The sequence below is a fragment of the Rhinopithecus roxellana genome, chromosome 10, assembly GCF_007565055.1.
Source record: "Rhinopithecus roxellana isolate Shanxi Qingling chromosome 10, ASM756505v1, whole genome shotgun sequence".
Lineage (NCBI taxonomy): Eukaryota > Metazoa > Chordata > Mammalia > Primates > Cercopithecidae > Rhinopithecus > Rhinopithecus roxellana.
The window spans coordinates 79,887,212-79,908,307 of record NC_044558.1 but is presented as its reverse complement, the minus strand read 5'-3'; the positions used below and the strand labels follow the sequence as shown (position 1 = coordinate 79,908,307).

At 39.0% G+C, this 21,096-nt stretch overlaps 1 protein-coding gene across 3 annotated transcripts in view; it reads left to right on the top strand.

Moving 5' to 3' along the window:
- Positions 1 to 21,096, top strand: part of TMEM132B (transmembrane protein 132B) — a 476,296-nt gene that overhangs the window by 429,306 nt on the left and 25,894 nt on the right. The window contains exon 1 of one of the 3 annotated variants that reach the window (XM_010368428.2): positions 13,352 to 13,528. The exons of the other annotated variants lie outside the window; for them this stretch is intronic. The gene's annotated coding sequence lies outside the window, so the exon portion shown is untranslated. Of the gene's footprint in view, positions 1 to 13,351; positions 13,529 to 21,096 lie in introns of those variants that run through there. 3 annotated transcript variants of the gene reach the window in all.

Sequence of the window (21,096 nt, the reverse complement as noted above, 5' to 3'; positions counted from 1 at the left end):
AGGTTCATTTACACAGTAGCAAGTATCAGTTCATTCCTTTTTGTAACCCAATAATATTTCATTTGAAATTTTACTCATCCACCAATAGGTGGACAATTGGGTTGATTTCACTTTTTGAGTTTTATGAATAAAGTCACTATGGACATCTGTAAACATGTTTTTGTGTGGGCATATGCTTTCATTTCTTTTGAGCATATACTTAGGAGTGGAATTTCTGGGTCGTTTGGTAAATCCAATATTTTACATTTTGAAAAACTGTTGAACTCTTTTCCACAGTGGTTGCACCATTTTTCATAGCAATCAGCAATGAATGAAGGTTCCAGTTTCTTCATATCCTCTCCAAAATGTATTACCTTTTTAATTATAGCCATTCCAGTCTGTGTCAAGGGGCATCAAATTGTGATTTAGACTTCTTTTTCTCTGATGGCTAATGATATTAAGCATTTTTGAATTTTTATGAACAATACAACTTGGAGAAATATATATTGAGATCCTTGCCCATTTAAAAATTGAGTTATCTTTTGATTTCTCAGTTTTGAGGTCTCTTTATATATTCTAGATATAAATCTTTATCAGGTATATGATCAGTAAATATTTTCTCACATCCCGTGGGTTGTCCTTTTGTTTTCCTGATGGTATTCCTTGAAGAACAAAGGTTTTCAGTTTTGACCAAATCTAAATTTAACCAATTAACTTTTTATTCAATTGTACTTTTGATGTAATATCTACGAAACCATTGGTTAATCAAAGGTCATAAAGTTTTACACATTTTCTTCTAATATTTTATAGCTTTAGCTCTTATATTTAGATCTTTAATCATTTAGTTTTTATATATGGTTTGAATAAAGATAACTTCTTTTTCTTTGCCAATGGCTACATAATTGTCCCATCACCACTTGTTGAAAAGGCAGTTCTTTTCTCCTATTGCAGTGCTGTGGCAGCTTTGAAAAAAAAATCAATGGACCGTGTATTAGTCTGTTCTCATGTTGCTACGAAGAAATACTAGAGACTGGGTAATTTATAAAGAAAAGATATTTAATTGACTCACAGTTCCTCATGGCTGGGGAGTCCTCAGGAAACTTACAATCATGGTGGAAGGCACCTTTTCACAGAACAGCAGGGGAGAGAAATGAGAGCCAGCAGGGGAAATGCCAGATGCTTATAAAACCATCAGTCTCCTGAGACTCACTCATTATCACAAGAACATCATGGGGGAAACCACTCCCATCATTCAGTTGCTTCCACTTGGTCCTGCCCTTGACTTGTGAGGATTATGGCGATTACAATTCAAGGTGATATTTGGGTGGGGACAAAGCCAAACCATATCAGATCATAAATGTGTTTATTTATTTACTCTAATTTCTATTACATTGAATCATCTATCTTATGTCAATACCACACTCTGTTGATTTAGAAAGTTTTGAAATCAGAAAGTATGAGTTTCAACTTTGTTCTTTTTCAAGGTTATTTGGCTATTCTGGGTCTGTTGCATTTCCTTATGAATAACAGAATTAGTTTACCAATTTCTGTTAAAAAAAGAAAAGCTGGAATTTTGATAGAAATTACATTGAATTTGTAGGTATTTTTTTGGGGTGACATTGCCACCTTAAGAATATTGGATCTTTTGAACCTTGATTCTGAGGTGTATTTTCATTTGCTTAGGCATTCTTTCATTTATTTCAACAGTGGTTGGTAGTTTTCAGAGCATGCTTTGTACCTCTTTCTTAGCTCATTCCTAAGTACTTTATCTCTTTTTGTGCTTTTGTAAATGCAATTTTTTTCTTAATTTTCTAACTTTCATTGCTATTGTATAGAAATACTGTTTATATTTGTATATTGATCTTGTATCTTGCATACTTTACGAATTTGTTCATTGGTTCTAATGGTTATTAGTGGATTCCATAGGATTTTCTATATATATAATAGCATGTCATATGTAATGAGAGATAATTCACTTTTTCCTTTCCAGTCTGGGTACCTTTTATTTCATTTTCTTCCCTAATTTTCTTGGCTAGAACTTCCTGTACAATGTTGAATAGAAATGGTGAGAGAAGATATCTTATCTTCTTGCTAATCTTATGGTGGCATAAGATCATCATTAGTGACAAACTTTCGCTGTTAAGTTTGATGTTAGCTGTGGGCTTTAGTAGATGCCCTTTATCAGAATGAGGAGTTTCTCTTCTATTCCTAATTTGTTGATAGTTTTTAACATGGGTTGGTTGTATATTTTGTTTCTGTGTCCATTGAGTTGATCATGTGTTTTTGTTCTTTATTGATATGCTCATTTTGCTAATTAATTTTCTGATGTCAAACTAACCCTACACTCCTGGGATACTGGGATAAATCCCTCTCTCTCTCTCTCTGTATATATATACACTTTCTCTCTCTCTCTCTCTCTGTGTGTGTGTGTGTGTGTGTGTGTGTATGTTTTATTTAACCATTATTGGTTTTATATATAAACCAATAGCAATGCAATGGGAGAAAAGAATTGCCTTTTCAACAAATGGTAAAAAAATAAATAAATAAATATATGAAGCTATATGTTGTTGGATTGGCTTTCTATTTCTTTTTTGAAGAATTTTGCATTTATATTCATAGGATATACTGATCTGGAATTTTCCTTGTATATGATTTCTTTGGTTTTGATGCCAGGATGAAATTGGCCTTATAGAATGATCCAGGAAGACTTCCCTCCTCTGTTATTATTTGGAAGAGTTTGTCAAGGGTTGGTGTTAATTCTTCCTTCAATATTTTGTGGAATTTACCAGTGAAGATATGTAGACCTTGACTTTTCTTTGCAGGTTTTTCTTCTTCTTATTTTTGATTGCTAATCTAATCTGTGTACTTGTCATAGGTCTATTCAGACTTTGTATTTCTCTCTCAGTCAGTTTCACCAATTTTTATTTGTCTTTTTAGGGATTGGACCATTTCCTCTTAGGTTATGCAATCTGTTTGCACACACGTATTCATAACATTTATCTACAACTTGTTTTTATTTCTGTAAAGTTAGTCGCAATGTCCATTCTTTCATTACTGACTTTTTAAACTACTTGGGTTTTTTTCTTCCTTTTCCTTGGTGAGTCCAGGTAAAGGCTTATCAATTTTGTTGACATTTTTTAAAAACCAACTTTTGGTTTTGCTGATTCTTCTCGGTTTTTTTAATGATATATTTCATTAATTCAGCTCTAATGTTTACTTTATCCTTTCTTATGATGCTTTAGGTTTAGTTTGCTTTTCCACTGTCTTAAGGTAGAGCATTAGGTTATTAATTTGAGAACTTATATTTTTATATAAGCATTAACTACTTATATTCTTACTATTTCCATCTGAACACTATGTTAGCTACATCCCGTAATTTTGGTGTACTGTGTCTTCATTTTCATTAACCTCATAATGTTTTCTAGTTTCCCTTGTTATTTATTGGCCGGCTGGTTATTTAGCAGTGTATTAATTTCAAAATATTTGTTAATTTCTCAAGTTTATTTACATCTTCTAAATTTCTGATTTCAGTCTATTATGATCTGACAACATTATTTGTATGATTTTAATTCATTTAACTGTGGCTTGATTCATGGCCTAGATTATTGTCTATAATGGAGCATTTCCTTGTGCACTTAAGAAGAATATATATTTTGTTGTTGTTATGTGGAGTATTTTATAGATATGTTAGGTCAAACTGGTTTATAATGTGGTTTGAGTCTTCTATTTCCATGTTGATCTTCTTTCTAGTTGTCCTACTCATCATGAAAGTAGGGAATTCAAGACTCCCACTAGTATTGTTGAATTTTCTATTTATTCTCTCAGTTCTGTCCATTTTTGCTTCATAGATTTGGGGCTGTTGGTGAACATGTATTTATAATTGCTATTTCTTCCTAATATATTGACCACTTATCATTAAAAAATGTCCCTTTTAATTTTAATTTTTTAAAAAATGACCAAAAAGATCGGGTGTGGTGGCTCACGCCTGTAATCCCAGCACTTTGGGAGGCCAAGGCAGGTGGATCGCAAGGTCAGGAGTTTGAGACGAGCCTGACCAACTTGGTGAAACCCTGCCTCTACTAAAAATACAAAAACTAACTGGGCATGATGGTGCATGCCTGTAATCCCAGCTACTCAGGAGGCTGAGGCAGGAGAATCATTTGAACCTGGAGGCAGAGGTTGCAGTGAGCTGAGATCTCTTGCCACTGCATTCCAGCCTGGGTGCCAGAGCGAGACTCCATATCCAAAATAAATAAAAAACAAACAAACAAACAAACAAAAAACGACCAATACAATTGTATTTATTTTGTACAACATGATGTTTTGAAGTATATATATACATATATATACATACACACACACACACACACACACACACACACACATACTGTGTCTAGTAACATTAAAAATCCATCTTATGTTTGTTTGTATATAGCCACTCTGGCTTCTTATCGTTGTTATTTGGATGATACATGTCCCTCTATCCTTTTCCTTTCAATCTAATTTATCTTTAAAAATATATATTTTTTAATTTTTAGTTTTTGTGGGTATATAGTGGGTGTTTATATTTATGGGGTATACATGAGATACTTTGATATGAGCATACAATGTGTAGTAATCACATCAGCATAAATGGGATATCCACAACCGAATTTATCTTTGAATTCAAAATATTTCTCCTGTAGACAACATAGTTGGATCTTCCATTTTAATCCAGTCTGTTAATCTGCCTATTTGTTGAATTGTTAAATTAGTTAACATGAATATTATTATTGCTATGTTTGAATTTACATTTTCTACTTTACTCTGTTTCCTATATGTCTCATATCACTTAAATTTTCTAGTGTAACATTTTAATTTCTTTAATGATATCTTCACTCTTTTTGAGTTATTTTCTTAATGGTTGCTAAGGGGTTTACCGTATATCTTATCAGAGAAACTTCAGATTTTATAACTTAATTCCAGTGAGATACAGAAGCATTAATTTTATATAACTCCTTCCTCTTACCCCTTTTTGTGCTATATTTGTTATAGATAATTACATGTCTATATGTTATAAACACAATGCATTATTATAATTAGACTTTATATAATGTTATGTCTCAAGCATAGAGAAGAGGTAGAGCAAGTACATATTTAGATAGTTTGTTTATTAACTTCCTCATGTACCATTTCTGGCTTGCTCATTTAATTTGATTCTGTGAATCAGAGTTTCCATTTGGTGTCATTTTCTTACTCTTGTACAGTTTTGCTCCCACCTATATTCTTTTTGCTATTATTGTTAAATATATTACATTTATTCATGTTATTGACCCAACAATATAATTGCATACATGCTGTTTTATATTATTGCTTTTAAAGCAGTTAAGAAAGGAAGAAAAAGAAATATACTTTCATACTGTCTCATAATTATGTAATTGCTTTTACTGGTACTCTTCAATTTCAACATTTATTTTAGAAATGTGGGTACATGTGCATATTTTTTACATGGGAATATTTCATGGTGCTGAGACATGGAGTATGGATCCTGTCACCCAGGTAGTGAGAATAGTGCCTGATAGTTTTTTAACCCATCCTGTCACCCTCTACTCTATAGTAGTCCACAGTGTCTGTTCTCATACTTATGTCCACGTGTGCTCAATGTTTAGCTCCCACTTGTAAGTGAGAACATGCAGTATTTACTTTTCTGTTCCTGTTAGGATTGTGGCCTCCAGCTCCATCTATGTTGCTGTAAAGGACATGACTTCATTCTTTCTTTGTTTTTATGGCTGCATAGCACACCAAGGTGTATATATCCCACATTTCTTTATCCAGTCTACCTCTGATGGGCACCTGAGTAGATTCCATGTCTTTGCTGTTATGAATAGTACAGCAGTGAACATATGAGTTCATGTGTCTTTTTGGTAGAATTGTTTATTAAAAATTTGAAAAACAACAAATGCTGGCAAAGCTGTAGAAAAAAGAAAACACTTTTAGTGGGAATGTAAATTAGTCCAGTCCCTGTGGAAAGCGGTCTGAAATTTTCTGAACTGAAAACAGGGCTACCATTAGACCCAGCAATTCCGTTACTGGGTATACACTTTTTAAAAAATGTGGATTCAGATTACTGTCTAGGTAACTTGCTTTCAGTTTGAAGAACTTCCTTTATCATTTCTTGTAAGGTGGGCCTGCTAGCAACTCTTTCTCTTAGTTTCTGTTTATCGAGAATATATTAATTTCTCCTCATTTTTGAAAGGTAGTTTTGCTAGTTGTAGGATTCTTGGTTGACAGTTTACTTTTTGAGCCTTTTGAATGTTATCCTGATGTCCTCAGGTTTTATTATTTCTGATGAGAAGTCAGCTGTTAATTTTATTGGGTTTCTTTTATACAAGATGAGTCATTTTTCTTTTGCTGTTTTCAGTATTTTCTCTGTGTCTTTGTCTTTCATAATTTTTACTGTGATGTGTCTGAGTGTGAATCTCTTTGTCTCGATTCTACTTGAAGTCTGAACTTAGATGTGTAGACAAAAATTTTTATTAAATTTGGGGATGTTTTCAACCATTATTTCTTCAAATATTTTTCTACTCCTTCCTCTTTCTACTCTTCCTGGAATTCTCATCATCTATCTATCTATCTATCTATCTATCTATCTATCTATCTATCCATCTATCTATCTGTATCAGGATGCTTAATGATGACCACAATTCTCTTAAGCTCTGTTCACTTTTACTGATTGTTTTTTCTCCTTTGTTCCTTGGATTGTCTAATCTCTATCAATCAGTCTATCCTCAGTTTTGCTGCTTATTTCTTCTTCCACCTCAAATCTATTTTGAACTAATCTAGCATATTTTTCATTTAAGTTTTTCTACTTTTCAACTCTGCAATTTTCATTTGGTGTTTTTTAAAATTTCTGATATTGTCTATTTAGTGATACATTGTCATAGTGCCTTCTTTAACTTCTTTATGCTAATTCTGAACGTATTTATGTCTTTAAAGATATTTCTACAATGTTTAAAAATATTTATAATGGCTGCTTTCAAATCTTTGTTAAGTTGAACATCTGTGCTCTCTCATAGGCAGTATCTGGTACCTGTTTTGGTTTTTTACCACTGTGCGTGGTGCAGGGGCCAATGCTAAACTTCCGCTTTGCCTTCTGAAGCCTTGCTGAAAAATCAGCTGACAAAAGGCAGATTAATAGGAGAAAAGTTATACAAATTTATTAATGTGCAAAGAAGTCATACAAAGAATTCAAAGAAATGGCTTAATGGTTGACACTTTTATACCCTCTCAAGGTTACAGAAAGAATGGAGGCTTGGACCGTGGCAAAAGAGGTCATAGGAGAGGCAGAAGAGGAAGCCTGGCTGGCAAAGGTGGTCTTGCCATGTAGCTGAAACCCCACAAGGAGCAGTCTTCAGAGAAGAGATAGTAAATGTTTCTTTCAGGCCTTTAAAGTTGCCAGGCTTATTTCCTAGATCTGCACAAGAGAGGATCCTCAGAGAAAGCCCTATCAATGCAGAGTATCTACAGATGCAAATCTCCTCCACAAAAGACAGCTTTGCAAAGCTACTTCTGTTTTCAGGTCCTCTGAACAGCCATCTAAAAATACATCAAAATATATTTTAATAATGAAATATTTAGTTTCCTTCAGTGGGTAACATTTTTCTGTTATGAACTTCATTTTGTGTCCCCCCACCCAATTCATGTGTTGCAGCCCTAACGACCAACATGATGGTTTTTGGAGATGGGGCCTTTGGGAGGTAGTTAAGTTGAGATTAGTCATGAGGATGGGACTCTGTAATGGGATTAGTACCATTATAAGAAGAGAAAGACGGAGACATCTTCTCTCCATATGCATTAGGAATGGCCATGTGAGCACACAGTGAGAAGCTGCTGTCTACAAGCCAGGAAGTGGGTGTCCACTAATAACCAAGTCTGCCAGCATCTTTATCATAGACTTCCCATCTTCCAGAACCATGAGAAATACATTTCTGTGGTTTAAACCACCCAGTCTGTGGTGTTTTGTTGTAACAGACCAAGCTGACTAAGATACTATTTCTTTTCATGTTTGTGATTTTTTATTGTTTTTGAAAGCTTGACATTTCAGATAATACATTTTACCACTCTGGGTACTGATCTCTATGCCCATGGCTTTTTGCTGTTTGCTTATTTGTTCGTTTAGCAACCTGACTGATAAATTTAATTAAAGTCTATTTCCCTTCCAATGTGAGCACCTTATGTCACTTCTCAGAAGGCACATCCTTGGGCATGTTGATAGTCACCCTGCTATGACAGGGATTTTAGTAGGGCTCTGTCACTGCCTTTTTTTTTTTTTTTTTGCTTTCTTTCTTTTTCTTTCTTTTCTTTCTTTCTTCTTTTTTTTTTTTTTTGAGACAGAATTTCACTCTTATTGCCCAGGCTAGAGTGCAGTGGCACCATCTTGGCTCACTGCAACCTCCACCTACCGGGTTCAAGCAATTCTCCTGCCTCAGCCTCCCGAGTAGCTGGGATTACAGGCGTGTGCCACCACCCGTGACTAATTTTGTATTTTTTGTAGAGACAGGGTTTCTCCATTTGGTCAGGCTGGTCTCGAACTCCCGACCTCAGGTGATCCACCTCCCTTGGCCTCCCAAAGTGCTGGGATTACAGGTGTGAGCTACCACGCCAGCCTCTTACATGATATTTCTGTTAAATTCACTTCTGTTGGTATCATACCAAGGTGTTAGGCCCCACTACTTTCCAGCTTATCATTCTATTGTTTCTAATAATGCCTGGGGCATAAGTGTTTCCACAGTCTGATACATTAAATTCAGGCCTCTCTGAGGGGTCTCTGAGGTTTGTCCAGACCCCAGGAGAGCTCTTTATCTGATTCTTTCTGGGAAACTGACTTTGAGTTTATATATTAATAGTTGCTCACCTGCAGCTACCAGTCTCCTTTTAATTGCTGACTACAAAATAACTATCTCCATTATTTTTGAGAATACCCTTAGGTTTGAACTTCCTCACACTCTGGTCCATAAAGATTGAGTTCCTTTAGGGAGAGCTTGGGAGCTCTTTGTTCTTATGACCTGCCCCTATTCCTCTTAAAAATCTGAGACACCAGGTACAGTGGTCCACTTTACTCTGGGTGACACTGTTATTTTACAAGCAAGGTACTGGGTGGGGACAGTAGCCTCTAGTCTTCTCAGCCTGCCTCTCCCAAATTGGAACTTATGCCCTGTGAGTAAGCTGGGTATTCGGTGAGGTGAGGGTGATTCGACCATAGTAGTCTCAACTTGCCATGCATGGGGTGAGGCATCTGACCTGCAAGTAGGGCTGGGTGGAAGAAGGGAGCCTGTTTTCTCTCAGTCACACTGACCTGGTATTTAGACTCTGCTACATGGAGCTAGGGTGGAGATGAGGAATGTTGGTAGTCTGCCTCCCCTTGGGAAATAACATAGCTATACCTGGCATATGGGGGTAGTAAGAGCTCCATCTTTGACCACATCTGTCTGAAATAGAGATTCTGTTATTCGCAGCTGGGTAGTGTGGAATAAGGAAGTCGGTTCTGGCTCACATGCCACTTGCTCTTCTTTCTGAGATTTCAGAGATTTTCTTAAATCGATGACTCCTTATTTGATGTCTGCCCTTAGGATGGTTTCCATTTAAATGGTTAAACCAGTTTCCTTTAAATGTTTGTTTTTTTAAAAGAATACAGATTTTCTCCAATTATGATTGTTTTGGTGGAGAGTGGGTCCACAGAGCTCCTCATAGAGCCAAGTCATCTCCAAAGTCAGCACTTCAGATTATTATGTTAATAATGTTAGGTGGTATGTAAATATCATACAAATCTTAAAGGTAGTATGCAATTGACTCCAGTTTGGTAACCACTGAAGTAACATACTTGTAGTACCCTGAACTGTCAAGTTTATCAATATTAGTTATTCTTTTTAAATTTATGGTATTTTCTGAGATTACTGAAATCTATAAGGAAGTAAGGCAGTTGGAAGTGCAGTGCGAGGCAGCAAGCATTCTGCCCCTGACTGACCTTGAAAGTTTGGTAGTGGTAGAGGCAGTGGGAAGTGAGGTTATGATTGAGTTATCTCTGCAAAGGTGTCAAATGACTATGTTGCCCCATTGATTTTCTTCTGGCTGTTTTTGAAACAGCTAACTGTGTACTTGGATTGGCACTCAGAATCTCTGTACACAAAAATCCAGGCAAAGAGTCAGCACCTGGCTTCCCAAGAAGCTCTGCTCATCTGTGTTCTGCAGGCTATTCTGGGCCTTGAAAGTGCCCCGGACCATCTGCCTGCTGTGGCATTTCTTTATATTTATTTATTGAGACAGAGTCTCACTCTGTCACCCAGGCTGGCATGCAGCGACATGATCTCGGCTCACTGCAACCTCTGTCTCCCAGGTTCAAGCCATTCTTCTGCCTCAGCCTCAGCAGGGATTACAGGTGTGTGCTACCACGCCTGGCTAATTTTTATACTTTCAGTAGAGACAGGGTTTCACCATGTTAGCCTGGCTGGTCTTGAACTCCTGACCTCAGGTGATCCACCCACCTTGGCCTCCCAAAGTGCTGGGATTACAGGCGTGAGCCACCACACCCAGCCCTGCTGTGGCATTTAACTGGGCATCTGGCCTCTGTGGAAGGCAGAATTTACAGTCTGTTCTGAAGAGCCTGACCCCAGGCTGCTGGACAGGGGGATCCATATCCTTAAAAATACCCAGTTATTAGAATATTATAAGCATTGCATCTTCCTGCAAGACAAGAGAGAGTCAGGTGACTCATACCATTTCGTGAGAGGAAAGGGAGGCTCCTGTGACCAGAAATCTGTTTTGAAACAAGCACCCTCTGTATAAGGAGTTGCCAACAGTGATTTAGGGAAGACAATTGAGCATCAGACTCTTCAACTGAATTATAATATTGATCTTGAGTGAGTAGGAGGTGCTGTCATTCTGGGACTTCTGTTTAGTCATCAATAAGATGGGTATCTTAATGGCATCTTCAAATGAGATTTGTAAGTCATACTTGTGATGTGTCAGCAGTGCCTTTCAATTGTGCCTACTGTGTGCTTTCAGGAAATACATCTCTTCAGCATTTCTTCAAACATGGCACATGTGCCACTGGGGGTGTATCAAATGAGGCTTGGTGGCACATAGACATACCTTTCAAGATTTTTAATATCTATACATTTATTTTTAATGTACTTTAGAAACTAATATCATTATCACAAAGAATTACAGGTATATTCTTGCTTGGGACAAAGCTGAGTAGGCAGAGCTGAATTGGCCTTTCCCAAACTGTGTGAATTTGAAGAACAGTGGCCAGTCATGCCTATGAAAGTTATAAATCTTTAGCAAGTAGTGAGCCTCCTTCCACAAGTTAATGGAAGGATGGAGAGGTCAGATGTCATAGATCACCAATAAAATACCGCATATTATCACTTCAAAGCAGCTTAATGTGCTGTCTTTCTCCAGTGAGAAACCAAACTTGTTTAAGATCTGAAGACATGACAAAAGCTATGAGAGTCCCACACTGTAATAGTCCATTCTCATACTGCTAATAAAGACATACCTGAGACTGGGTAATTCATAAAGGAAAGAGGTTTAATTGACACACAGTTCTGCATGGCTGGGGAGGCCTCAGGAAACTTACAATGGTGGAAGGGGAAGCAAACAAATCCTTCTTCACATGGTGGCAGGAAGGAGAAGTGCCAAGCAAAAAGGGAAAAAGCCCCTTATAAAACCATCAGATCTTGTGACAACTCCCTTACTATCACAAGAATAGCAGCATGGGAGTAACTGCCCCAATGATTCAATTGCCTCCCACTGGGTCCCTCCAATGACACGTGGGGATTATGGGAACCACAATTCAAGATGAGATTTGGTTGGGGACACAGCCAAACTATATCACACAGACAACTGAACTTTGGGAGACTTGGCCCAAGATATGCCATTGATTCAAACCTCATAAGCAGTTAAATCGCCATTAATAAATACATTCCATTAATCCATAAATACATTTTGAGACTTTCGTGGTGCCAGGTGTGCCAGAGACACTTAGATAATTAAGACCTGATTTATGACTTTGAATGGGTCACATTTATAAATGCTCCCGTAAACATGGGTAAAATGTAAAAGTAAAATGGGGGCACACGAGTGTTATGTTTGGAGAGACAGGGAAGACTTTATGGAGAAGGTGACGTTTGAGCTGTGTCTTCAGGGGTGCACAGGAGGCAAACAAGAATGATGAAGGCATCATTCTTGTTTGATGAGGGCATCAGACAGAGAACATAAGAGCAAGAATTATAAAAGCAAGGCGAATGTAAGGAATGATGATCTCTTCAAGTAGAGGGAAGGGGGAGTTTGAGTGTTAGGTGCATGTTGGTGGGAGGAAGGGAGCAGGGCATGAGGTTAGAAAGACAGATGGAGATTTGAAGACCATCAAAACTCTGCTAAGGTATGTGGACCAAATTTATGGATGACAGTGGCAGATATAAGACATGCATGTGGTAAGACACTGCTCCCTAGCATGTGGCCATAGTAGACATCACTAATCAATCCCAGCACTCCTTCATGCTGGAGCCCAGATTCCTTCTCAAGCAGAACTCCCTTGAATAACAACTATGAATTGATTTGCATTGGCCAGCAAGATGAACCTATTTCCTATTTCTGATAGAGTCTGTGGGGAACTGGCAAAAGTTTTTAATAAGGAATGGAGAGCATGATACTAATGAGGACAAGATATGGACCTCAAAGTGTGATATACTTTCCTACCTTTCCTGTGGCATCACACTGTATATATCAGGATGATGTGATCATAAAATGATAGGCCTTGAGACAAATATATCCCAAAGACATGCTCTATTTGTCTAGAAAAGTACTTTAAAACTATACATACTTAGATGCCAATATTGTGTCACTAAGAATCTAGATTTCCCATTTCTCTTGAAAAATCAGAAGCTCTCTGAACACAGTCCTTGCATTCCCACATGGCAGCAGTGGGCTCAGCTGAGATCCTTTTCAGTGGGGCTTGGGGTGTGCTCCCTGCAGTCCATGTCCCTGTCATTCACCAGCAGACCCACCTTCCTCATTTAGGTCACCTCCCTGTTCTCAACACGGATTTGGTTGTTGAGTTAACTCCCACCAGCAGCTCCTTGAAGCTCCGTCCCTGGCCAATTGTGCTGAAAAATATGGCTTAATTACATGTTTAAACTGAATGCTATTACAAATATGTTAGATAAGATTACCTGCATTAGATAAGTTACACTAGAATAGTATGTTAGATGTGATTGTCTTAATTTATTGCTAATGTAAATCAAGAGTTTCACAAAGCAGAGTCTTTTAAAGTAAGAATCACTGTAAGTCACCGTGGGAGTCAGGTCTGAGGCCATACAGAACTAGAACTTTCATAGCCAGGATTCCAACCAGCCTTTCCAGTGCTGGAAAGGACTCACAGTCAAGAAAGGTGTAGATCCTGCAGACTGCATGGAGGCCATGCTTTCACATCAAGCCTTCCTCGGTGACTCGCTTAGCCTGGCTGTGTTCTTATTTGCTGAGTCTCTCTCTGGAAATCTCCACTTTGAGTGTGAGTTTAGGTGTCCAGCCTTCTCTTGGCAGCACTGAACAGATCGTAACTTCTGCCATGTCTTTTCAGCTTGGGCCTTTCTGGAAACCCTTTTTCTGCTCTCATTCTGGAGCAAGTGGTGGGGAGGACATAATTTGTATTTACTCTTCACTTTTCTCGAAGTCTCAGAGACAAAAATGCTCAGCCAACACTTTTTATACCTTGAGTTCACAATTCACAGCATTCATTTTATAAACATTTCCTTTCTAAAATAAATGTTTATAGTTTCAAAACAAGTTTAGAAAACACAAACCCTGCAACGCTCTGTCTCTTTCTCCCCTGAGAATATGCTTATTCTGCCAAAATGTTTATCTTTTCTTTGACTAATTTATGTGCAGACCCTGAACACCTAAGTTTGTGGCTTTAGCACCTGTGGGATGGCACCTAATTAACAGCGCTTTTCTCCAGTAGGTTCAGGGAGTGCAGTCAGAACTGGGGCTGGGCAGTACAATATGCTGGGTTTTCACCAGATCATCAACCCCCAATCCCTTCTCGGGCACCATTTCATGAATAAGAAGTGCTTAGATATTTTCCTAGGCTTACAAATGTTGGTGGTGCTCTTTAAATCTCCCCTTACCGTGAAATAAATGCCAAAACGAAAACATCCTACAGATAAACATATACTAAACTTTGTAATCAAATCATAATCTTGGGCCTGCATTGCTTGTATAGTCTTGATAAGGGGCAACATTTTGGTAACACTTGACTATAAAGGTAGAATCAAACCTTGTTCCATGTGGTTTGGACAGGGCTGTTTCTCCTTGGGTAAGAATATTTTGTTGTCTTTCTAGGGGAGTCCTATCAAGCAGATTCCAGAGATTGTCTGTGCTCTGTGCTGGTGCCATCTAATAGGGAGTGAGATAAGGTCAGGTTGTGGGGGTCATTGAGGCCTGTTGGAACAGAGATGTCCTGGGAATCTCAAATTGAGATGAGTATCAGCCCCTTCTTGTAGTTGGGTTGGGCTGAACACAGCCACTGAGTCCTGGCATCTTATAAGATGAGTCTACTCATCTTGTAAGTAAACCCTACTGTCCTACTAATCATTGTATTTTACAATATTTTGCACTTGAGTCTGTCGCCTTCACTTAGTTGGGCTTCCTGAAGGGCATCGCCTCTCTGATTCACTTTGTGTCCCCAGAGTCCTTCCCAGAGCCCACCACATAACATCGCTAGCCCCAAGGCAGGTTTGAATTTTAACCTCACACTCAGTGTGAACTCTATCCCTTTAAGACAGTGACTTTTCCTCTTTGGGCTACATCTCCACTAAGTGGGCACAGATCAGACCTCTGAGTTCTCATTCAGCGCCAAGATGTGAAGATTCTTTGATGGAAGTGTGTTGAATGAAATGGGAAGAGAAAGCAGTGCAGTGATCCCCATTCTGCCCACCCTGCCCCAAGGCCCACACTGGCTGGGAGGCCTGGACATTCAGTCAGTTACAGGCTCAGCACTGAGCAAACCACCAGAGAGAGATGAAGAAATGGCATGTCCCAGCCAAGGCCCAATCATGGAGGCCAGATGGACCTGCGTGAATACGAATTGATAAAAAGAAATGTAGCCAAGTGCAAAGCGTCATGATCAGACCTTGAAGGGCCGAACTAGGGAGATCTTTTGGAAGTAGGGGCTGAGAGTGACTTCCAGTGCTGGTGAGGGGCAGGGAGGGGCTCCCAGGATCTGCCAGTTGCCAGCTGTATGATCCTGGACAGCCCACTTCATCTCATTTACTCTGCACCATTCTTGCATGTCTACAATGTTCCAGGTCCAATCCATGATCTTGGGGTGCAGAAAATCAAATAAGGCAACAACTTTGTCTTCAAAGGACTTATATCACCATCCAGTAAGGGCAGAATAGTGTTAACAGGTTAGGTCTTAGTGTGAGAAGATACGAAGGTGACTGGGGATTCCTCAAGCTCCAAGGTTCATGGACTTATTGTCCTCGAGCTCACTGTGATAATTATTTGACTTTGCATATTCATTTCTAAAATAATCTTTAAAAACATATCATCCTATGCCATTGACAAGAGACTCAAAAATTGCCACTCAAATTTAGTTATGATGCTTGCGTTTGTGTTCATGATCTTACTAGAGCCCAGTGTTTGTGTGCGGTCCTTTTTCTTCAGCCATATCTGGTCAGAACAATGTTTTCCAGAGTTACTTAGGTCAGTGCCTTTCTCCCCTACCTGCTTCAGTGAGATCCTCCAAACATGATGGTTGATGTTTGGATTAATATGTACAGAGTAAAATTTGCTTTTTATGTAGAACTCTATGCAGTTCTATGGGTTTCGATGCATCGTCATATATTCACTACCACAGTAACCCGAAGAAACAGTTCTGTCATGCCCTCTCCAAATTCTGTCATGCTGTCCGTTTTAGTTAACATCACTCTCACCTCTCTCAACCACTGATTCATTTTGTGTTCTTACAGTTTGTTTCTTCCGGGACAGGACATAAGTGGAATAATATAATATATAGTCTTTTGGATTTGACTTCTTTCCCTAAAAAATACATTGAAAATTCATCCATGTTATTGTGTGAATTGATAGTGGGTTTCTTTTTATTGCTGTGTAGGATTCCATTGCATGGATTTACCACAGTTTATCTATTTGCCTGTTGAAGGACATCTGGCTGTTTCTAATCTGCTATAAACATTCACATAAAAATTTTTGTGCAAACATGTTCTCAGTTCACCTAGGTGTGGGATTAATGGATCATATAGTAAAGTGAATGTTTAACTTTATAATAAATTGCCAGACTGTTTTCAAAGGTAGTTGTACAACTTTTCATTCCTACCAAAAATGAATGAGAATTCCTGTTGCTGGTCCACAGTCTCAACAACATATGGTATTGAAATATTTTTCTTTTGCCATTCTAATGAGTTTGTAGTGTTATCTCCTAGTGGTTTGAATTGGTATTTCCCTGATAATTCTTGCTGTTATGCATTTTTTCTGTACTTATTTGCTGTCTGTAAATCATCTTCCTTAATGAAATGTTTTTAAGTCTTTTGCCAGTAAAATATGGTTGTGCTATTTTGGTATATTTTATTTTTACTTTTGTTACTAATATTAATACACAATACATTGTTATTAGTTTTGCTTTAGATAATTAGCTATTTTTTCAGAACAATTATAACTCTGAAAAAATGAATTTTATTCTTCCTTAAATTATTCCATTCTTAAGTGTAGATCTAGATTTCCAACTGATACCTTCTTTTTTTCTGCCTGAAGGACTTTCTTTAATATGTCTTATATATTCCTTTTGGTTTTCACCAGTTTAAGTATTACATGCCTAGGTGTTTGTTTCCATTCATCTGTTGATGTACAGGGAGGTTGCTCTACACATTAACTTAATCCCCCCACTTTAAAACATTTTGTTGTTTCTGTTTATATTTTGTTGTACTGTCTATGTCCTGCAAAGTTGTTACAGTTGCTATTTTTGATTGGTTCATTATTAAGTCTGTCTACTTAGGATAAGAGTAGATTACCCATCCCAGTTACAGTGTTATAATATTCTGTATTTTTCTGTGCACTTTATTACTAGTGAGTTTTGTACCTTCAGGTGATTACTTATTGCCCATTAATGTCCTTTTCTTTCTGATTGAAATACTCCCTTTAGCATTTCTTATAGGACAGGCCTGATGATGAAATCCCTCAGCTTTTGCTTGTCTGGGAAAGTCTTTATTTTTCCTTTATGTTTGAAGGATATTTTGGCCAAGGGTATTTTTTTTCCTCCTTCAGCACTTTATATATGTCATGCTACTCTCTTCTGGCCTTTAAGGTTTTTACTGAAAATTCTGCTGCTAGATGTATCGAAGCTCCATTCTATGTTACTTATTTCTTTTATCTTGCTATTTTTAGGATCTATTCTTTATCCTTGATATTGGAGAGTTTGATTATTAAATGCCTTGTAGTAATCTTTGGGTTAAATCTTCTTGGTGTTCTATAACCTTCTTATGCTTGGATAGTGACTTTTTTGTAGGTTGGAGAAGTTCTCTGTTATTATCCCACTAAATAAAGTTTCTACCTGTCTCTTTCTCTACCTCCTCTTTGAAGCCAGTAACTCTCAGATTTGTCCTTTTGAGGCCATTTTCTTGTAGGTGTGCTTCCTTGATTTTTATTCTTTTTTAAATTTCTGTATCCTCTGGAGATATATTTTCGAATAACTTGTCTTCAAGCTCACTGATTCTTTCTTGAATCTCCTTGGTCAATACTGCTAATTAGTAACTCTGGTGCATTCTTCAGTATGTCAGTTGCATTTTTCAGCTCCAGAATTTCTGCTTATTTTTAATTATTTCAGTCTCTTTGTTAAATTTATCTGATAGAATTCTGAATTCCTTCTCTGTGTTATCTTGAATTTCTTTGAGTTTCCTCAAGACAGCTATTTTGAATTCTGTGTCTGAATGGTCACATATCTCTGTTTTTCCAGGATTGATCTCTTGTGCTTTATTTAGTTCATTTGGTGAGGACGTGTTTTTGTGGATGGTCTTGATACTTGTAGATGTTTAAATGTGTCTGGGCGTTGAAGAGTTAGGTATTTATTATAGTCTTTACTACCTGGGCATGTTTGTACCTGTTCTTTTTGGGAAGGCTTTCCAGGTATTCAAAAGGACTTAGGTGTTGTGATCTAAGCTGTTTCTGCTTTAGGGGGCACCCCAAGCCCAGTAATGCTGTATTTCTTGCAGACTCATAGTGGTACCCCCATGATGGTCTTAGTTAAGATATGGGAGAATTCTCTGGTTTATTAGGCAGACATTCTTGTTTTTTTCCCTTCCTTTCTTCCAAACAAATGGAGTCTCTCTCTCTGTTCTGAGCCACCTGAAGCTGGGAGTGGAGTGACATAAGCATCCCTGTGGCCACTCCCACTATGACTCTGCTGGGTCAGACCTGAAGCCAGCACAGCACTGGGTCTCATCCAAGGCCTGCTGTAACCACTCCCTGGCTACCAGTTATGTTTGCTCAAGGCCCTGGGGATCTACAATCAGCAGGTGGCAAAGTCAACCAGGTTGGTGCCCTTTCCTTCAGGATGGTGAGTTTCCTCAGGTCCTGGGTAGGTCCAGAGGTGCTGTCTGGCAGCCAGGGACTAGATGCAAAAACCTTAGAAGTCCACCTGGTGTTCTACTGCACTGTGGCTGAGATGACACTCACACCACTAGACGCAGTCCTTCCCACTCTTCCTTCCCCTTTCCAAATGCAAAGAAGCCTCACCCTGGGGCCACCACTGCCACAGGCCCATAGAGAGTACTGCCAGACTACTGCCCATGTTCCCTTAAGGTCCAAGATCTCTTCAGTCAGCTTGTAGTGAAGGCTACCTGGCCTGAGGCTCACCCTGCAGGGCAGTGGGCTCCCCTCTGGCCCATAGCAGGCCCAGAAATGCCATCCAAGAGCAAGTCTTCTAATTGGGGGCCCCAAGAGCCCACTTGGTGCTCTACCCATGTGTGGCCAAGCTGCCACCTAAGGTACAAGATAAATTCTGTACTTTTCCCTCTGCTTTTTTAAAGCAGGAGTCTTGTCCTATAACCATCACAGCTGGGAATGTGCTGAGTGTCACCTGAAGCCAGCAAATCTCAGAGGCTTACCCATGGCCCTTGATGTACTACCAGGATATTGCTGCTGGTTTTCAGGACCCAAGGATTCTTCAGCTAGTAGGTAATAAATGCTGCCAGGACTGGGTCCTTTCCTTCAAGGCAGTGGGTTGCCTTCTGGCCCAGGGTATATCTAGTAATGTTATCTGGGAGCTAGGGCATGGAAAGGAGGCCTCAGGACACTGATCAGTACCCTATTCTGTTGTGTCTGAGTTGCTATCCAAGATACAAGACAAAGTTCTTCCCATTCTTCCTTCTCTCCTCAAGTGGAGGGAAGGGGTCTTTTGTGCTACTGTAAGCTGTGCAGCCTGGGGTTAGGGAAGGGTGATACCAGCACTCCCTTAGCTACCCAAGCTGGTGTCTCAGTAGGTCATGTGCCCCCAGGTCCACTGGCCCTGGGCCCAGTTCAGCACTAGGACTTGCCTAGGTGTTGTAATCTTTGTGGACTAGACTGCCTTTCAAGTTTATTTAGGAGCACAGAGCACTTTATCCCACATTGGTAAGGATTGCAGAAATTCAGGTTTGGCCTGCTGGGACTGGAGATTCCTCTCTCCCTAGGGCTGGTTTTATTTATTCATTCATTCATTCTTTAAGCTCTGGGGTACATGTGCAGAATGTGCAGGTTTGTTACATAGGTATACCTATGCCATGTTGGTTTGCTGCACCCATCAACTCGTCATCTACATTAGGTATTTCTCCTAATGCTATCCCTCCCTTAGCCACCCACCTCTGACAGGCCCAGTGTGTGATGTTCCCCTCCCTGTGTCCATGTATTCTCATTGTTCAACTCCCACTTATGAGTGAGAACATGCAGTGTTTGGTTTTCTGTTCCTGTGTTAGTTTGCTGAGAATGATGGTTTCCAGCTTCATCCATGTCCCTGCAATGGACACAAACTCATCCCTTTTTATGGCTGCATAGTATTCCATGGTGTATATGTGCCACATTTTCTTTATCCAGTCTATCACTGATGGGCATTTGGGTTGGTTCCAAGTCTTTGCTATTGTGAACCGTGCCACAATAAACATACAGTGTGCATGTGTCTTTATAGCAGAATGATTTATAATCCTTTAGGTATATATCCAGTAATGGGATTGCTGGGTCAAATGGCATTTCTCGTCCTAGATCCTTGAGGAATTGCCACACTGTCTTCCACAATGGTTGAACTAATTTACACTCCCACCAACAGTGTAAAAGCATTCCTGTTTCTCCACATCCTCTTCAGCATCTGTTGTATCTTCATGTCAGTTAGAATGGTGATCATTAACAAGTTAGGGCTGCTTTAAATGCTCCCTCTGTAGGTGGGTGTCAGCAAATTTGGTCTGGTTTCTCTTTCTGCTATAACAGGGTGGCAATGAATTCAATGCCTCACAATTGCTGTGCTCTTCCTTCCCCAGAGAACTGAAATGCTCTCTGCACCACACTGACATTGCTGGGAGTGGGGCGTGGGTGGTGTTGGTGATTCGAGATTCCTTTTTCTACCTCTTCACTGCCTCTTTCAGTGATATTAAGTTAAAGTCAGGTACTGTTAGTGCTCACCTGAGTTTTGGTTCCCATGAAGGTGCTTTTTTGGTGTGTAGATAGTTGCTAAATTGGTGTCCTTGTGGTAGGGATGGTCGACGGAGCCTTCTGTTTCCCCATCTTGCTTTCTTCCTCCCCAGGTTTGATTGCTATTTTGGTTACCCTCAGTGCACCGTGGGCTTGAAATTCCCTTAGCGATTCCTTGCACTTAGAATGTGAGCGAATTTTCCAGAGGTTATTTTCTCAGTGTCTGCTTTCTTCTTGACTTTGAATATTTCCAATGTGCCCAAGAGAGAATCTGTTTCTTGTAGCTCTCCTAATTGTATTCCCTATTATTTTTACTTGGTGCTTCGTAGCCTAGTGGAGGACCAGGGCCAAATTCTCTGAGGTTCCGATTAAGCATTAGGCTTGGTAGACACTGTATCACTTAGCCTC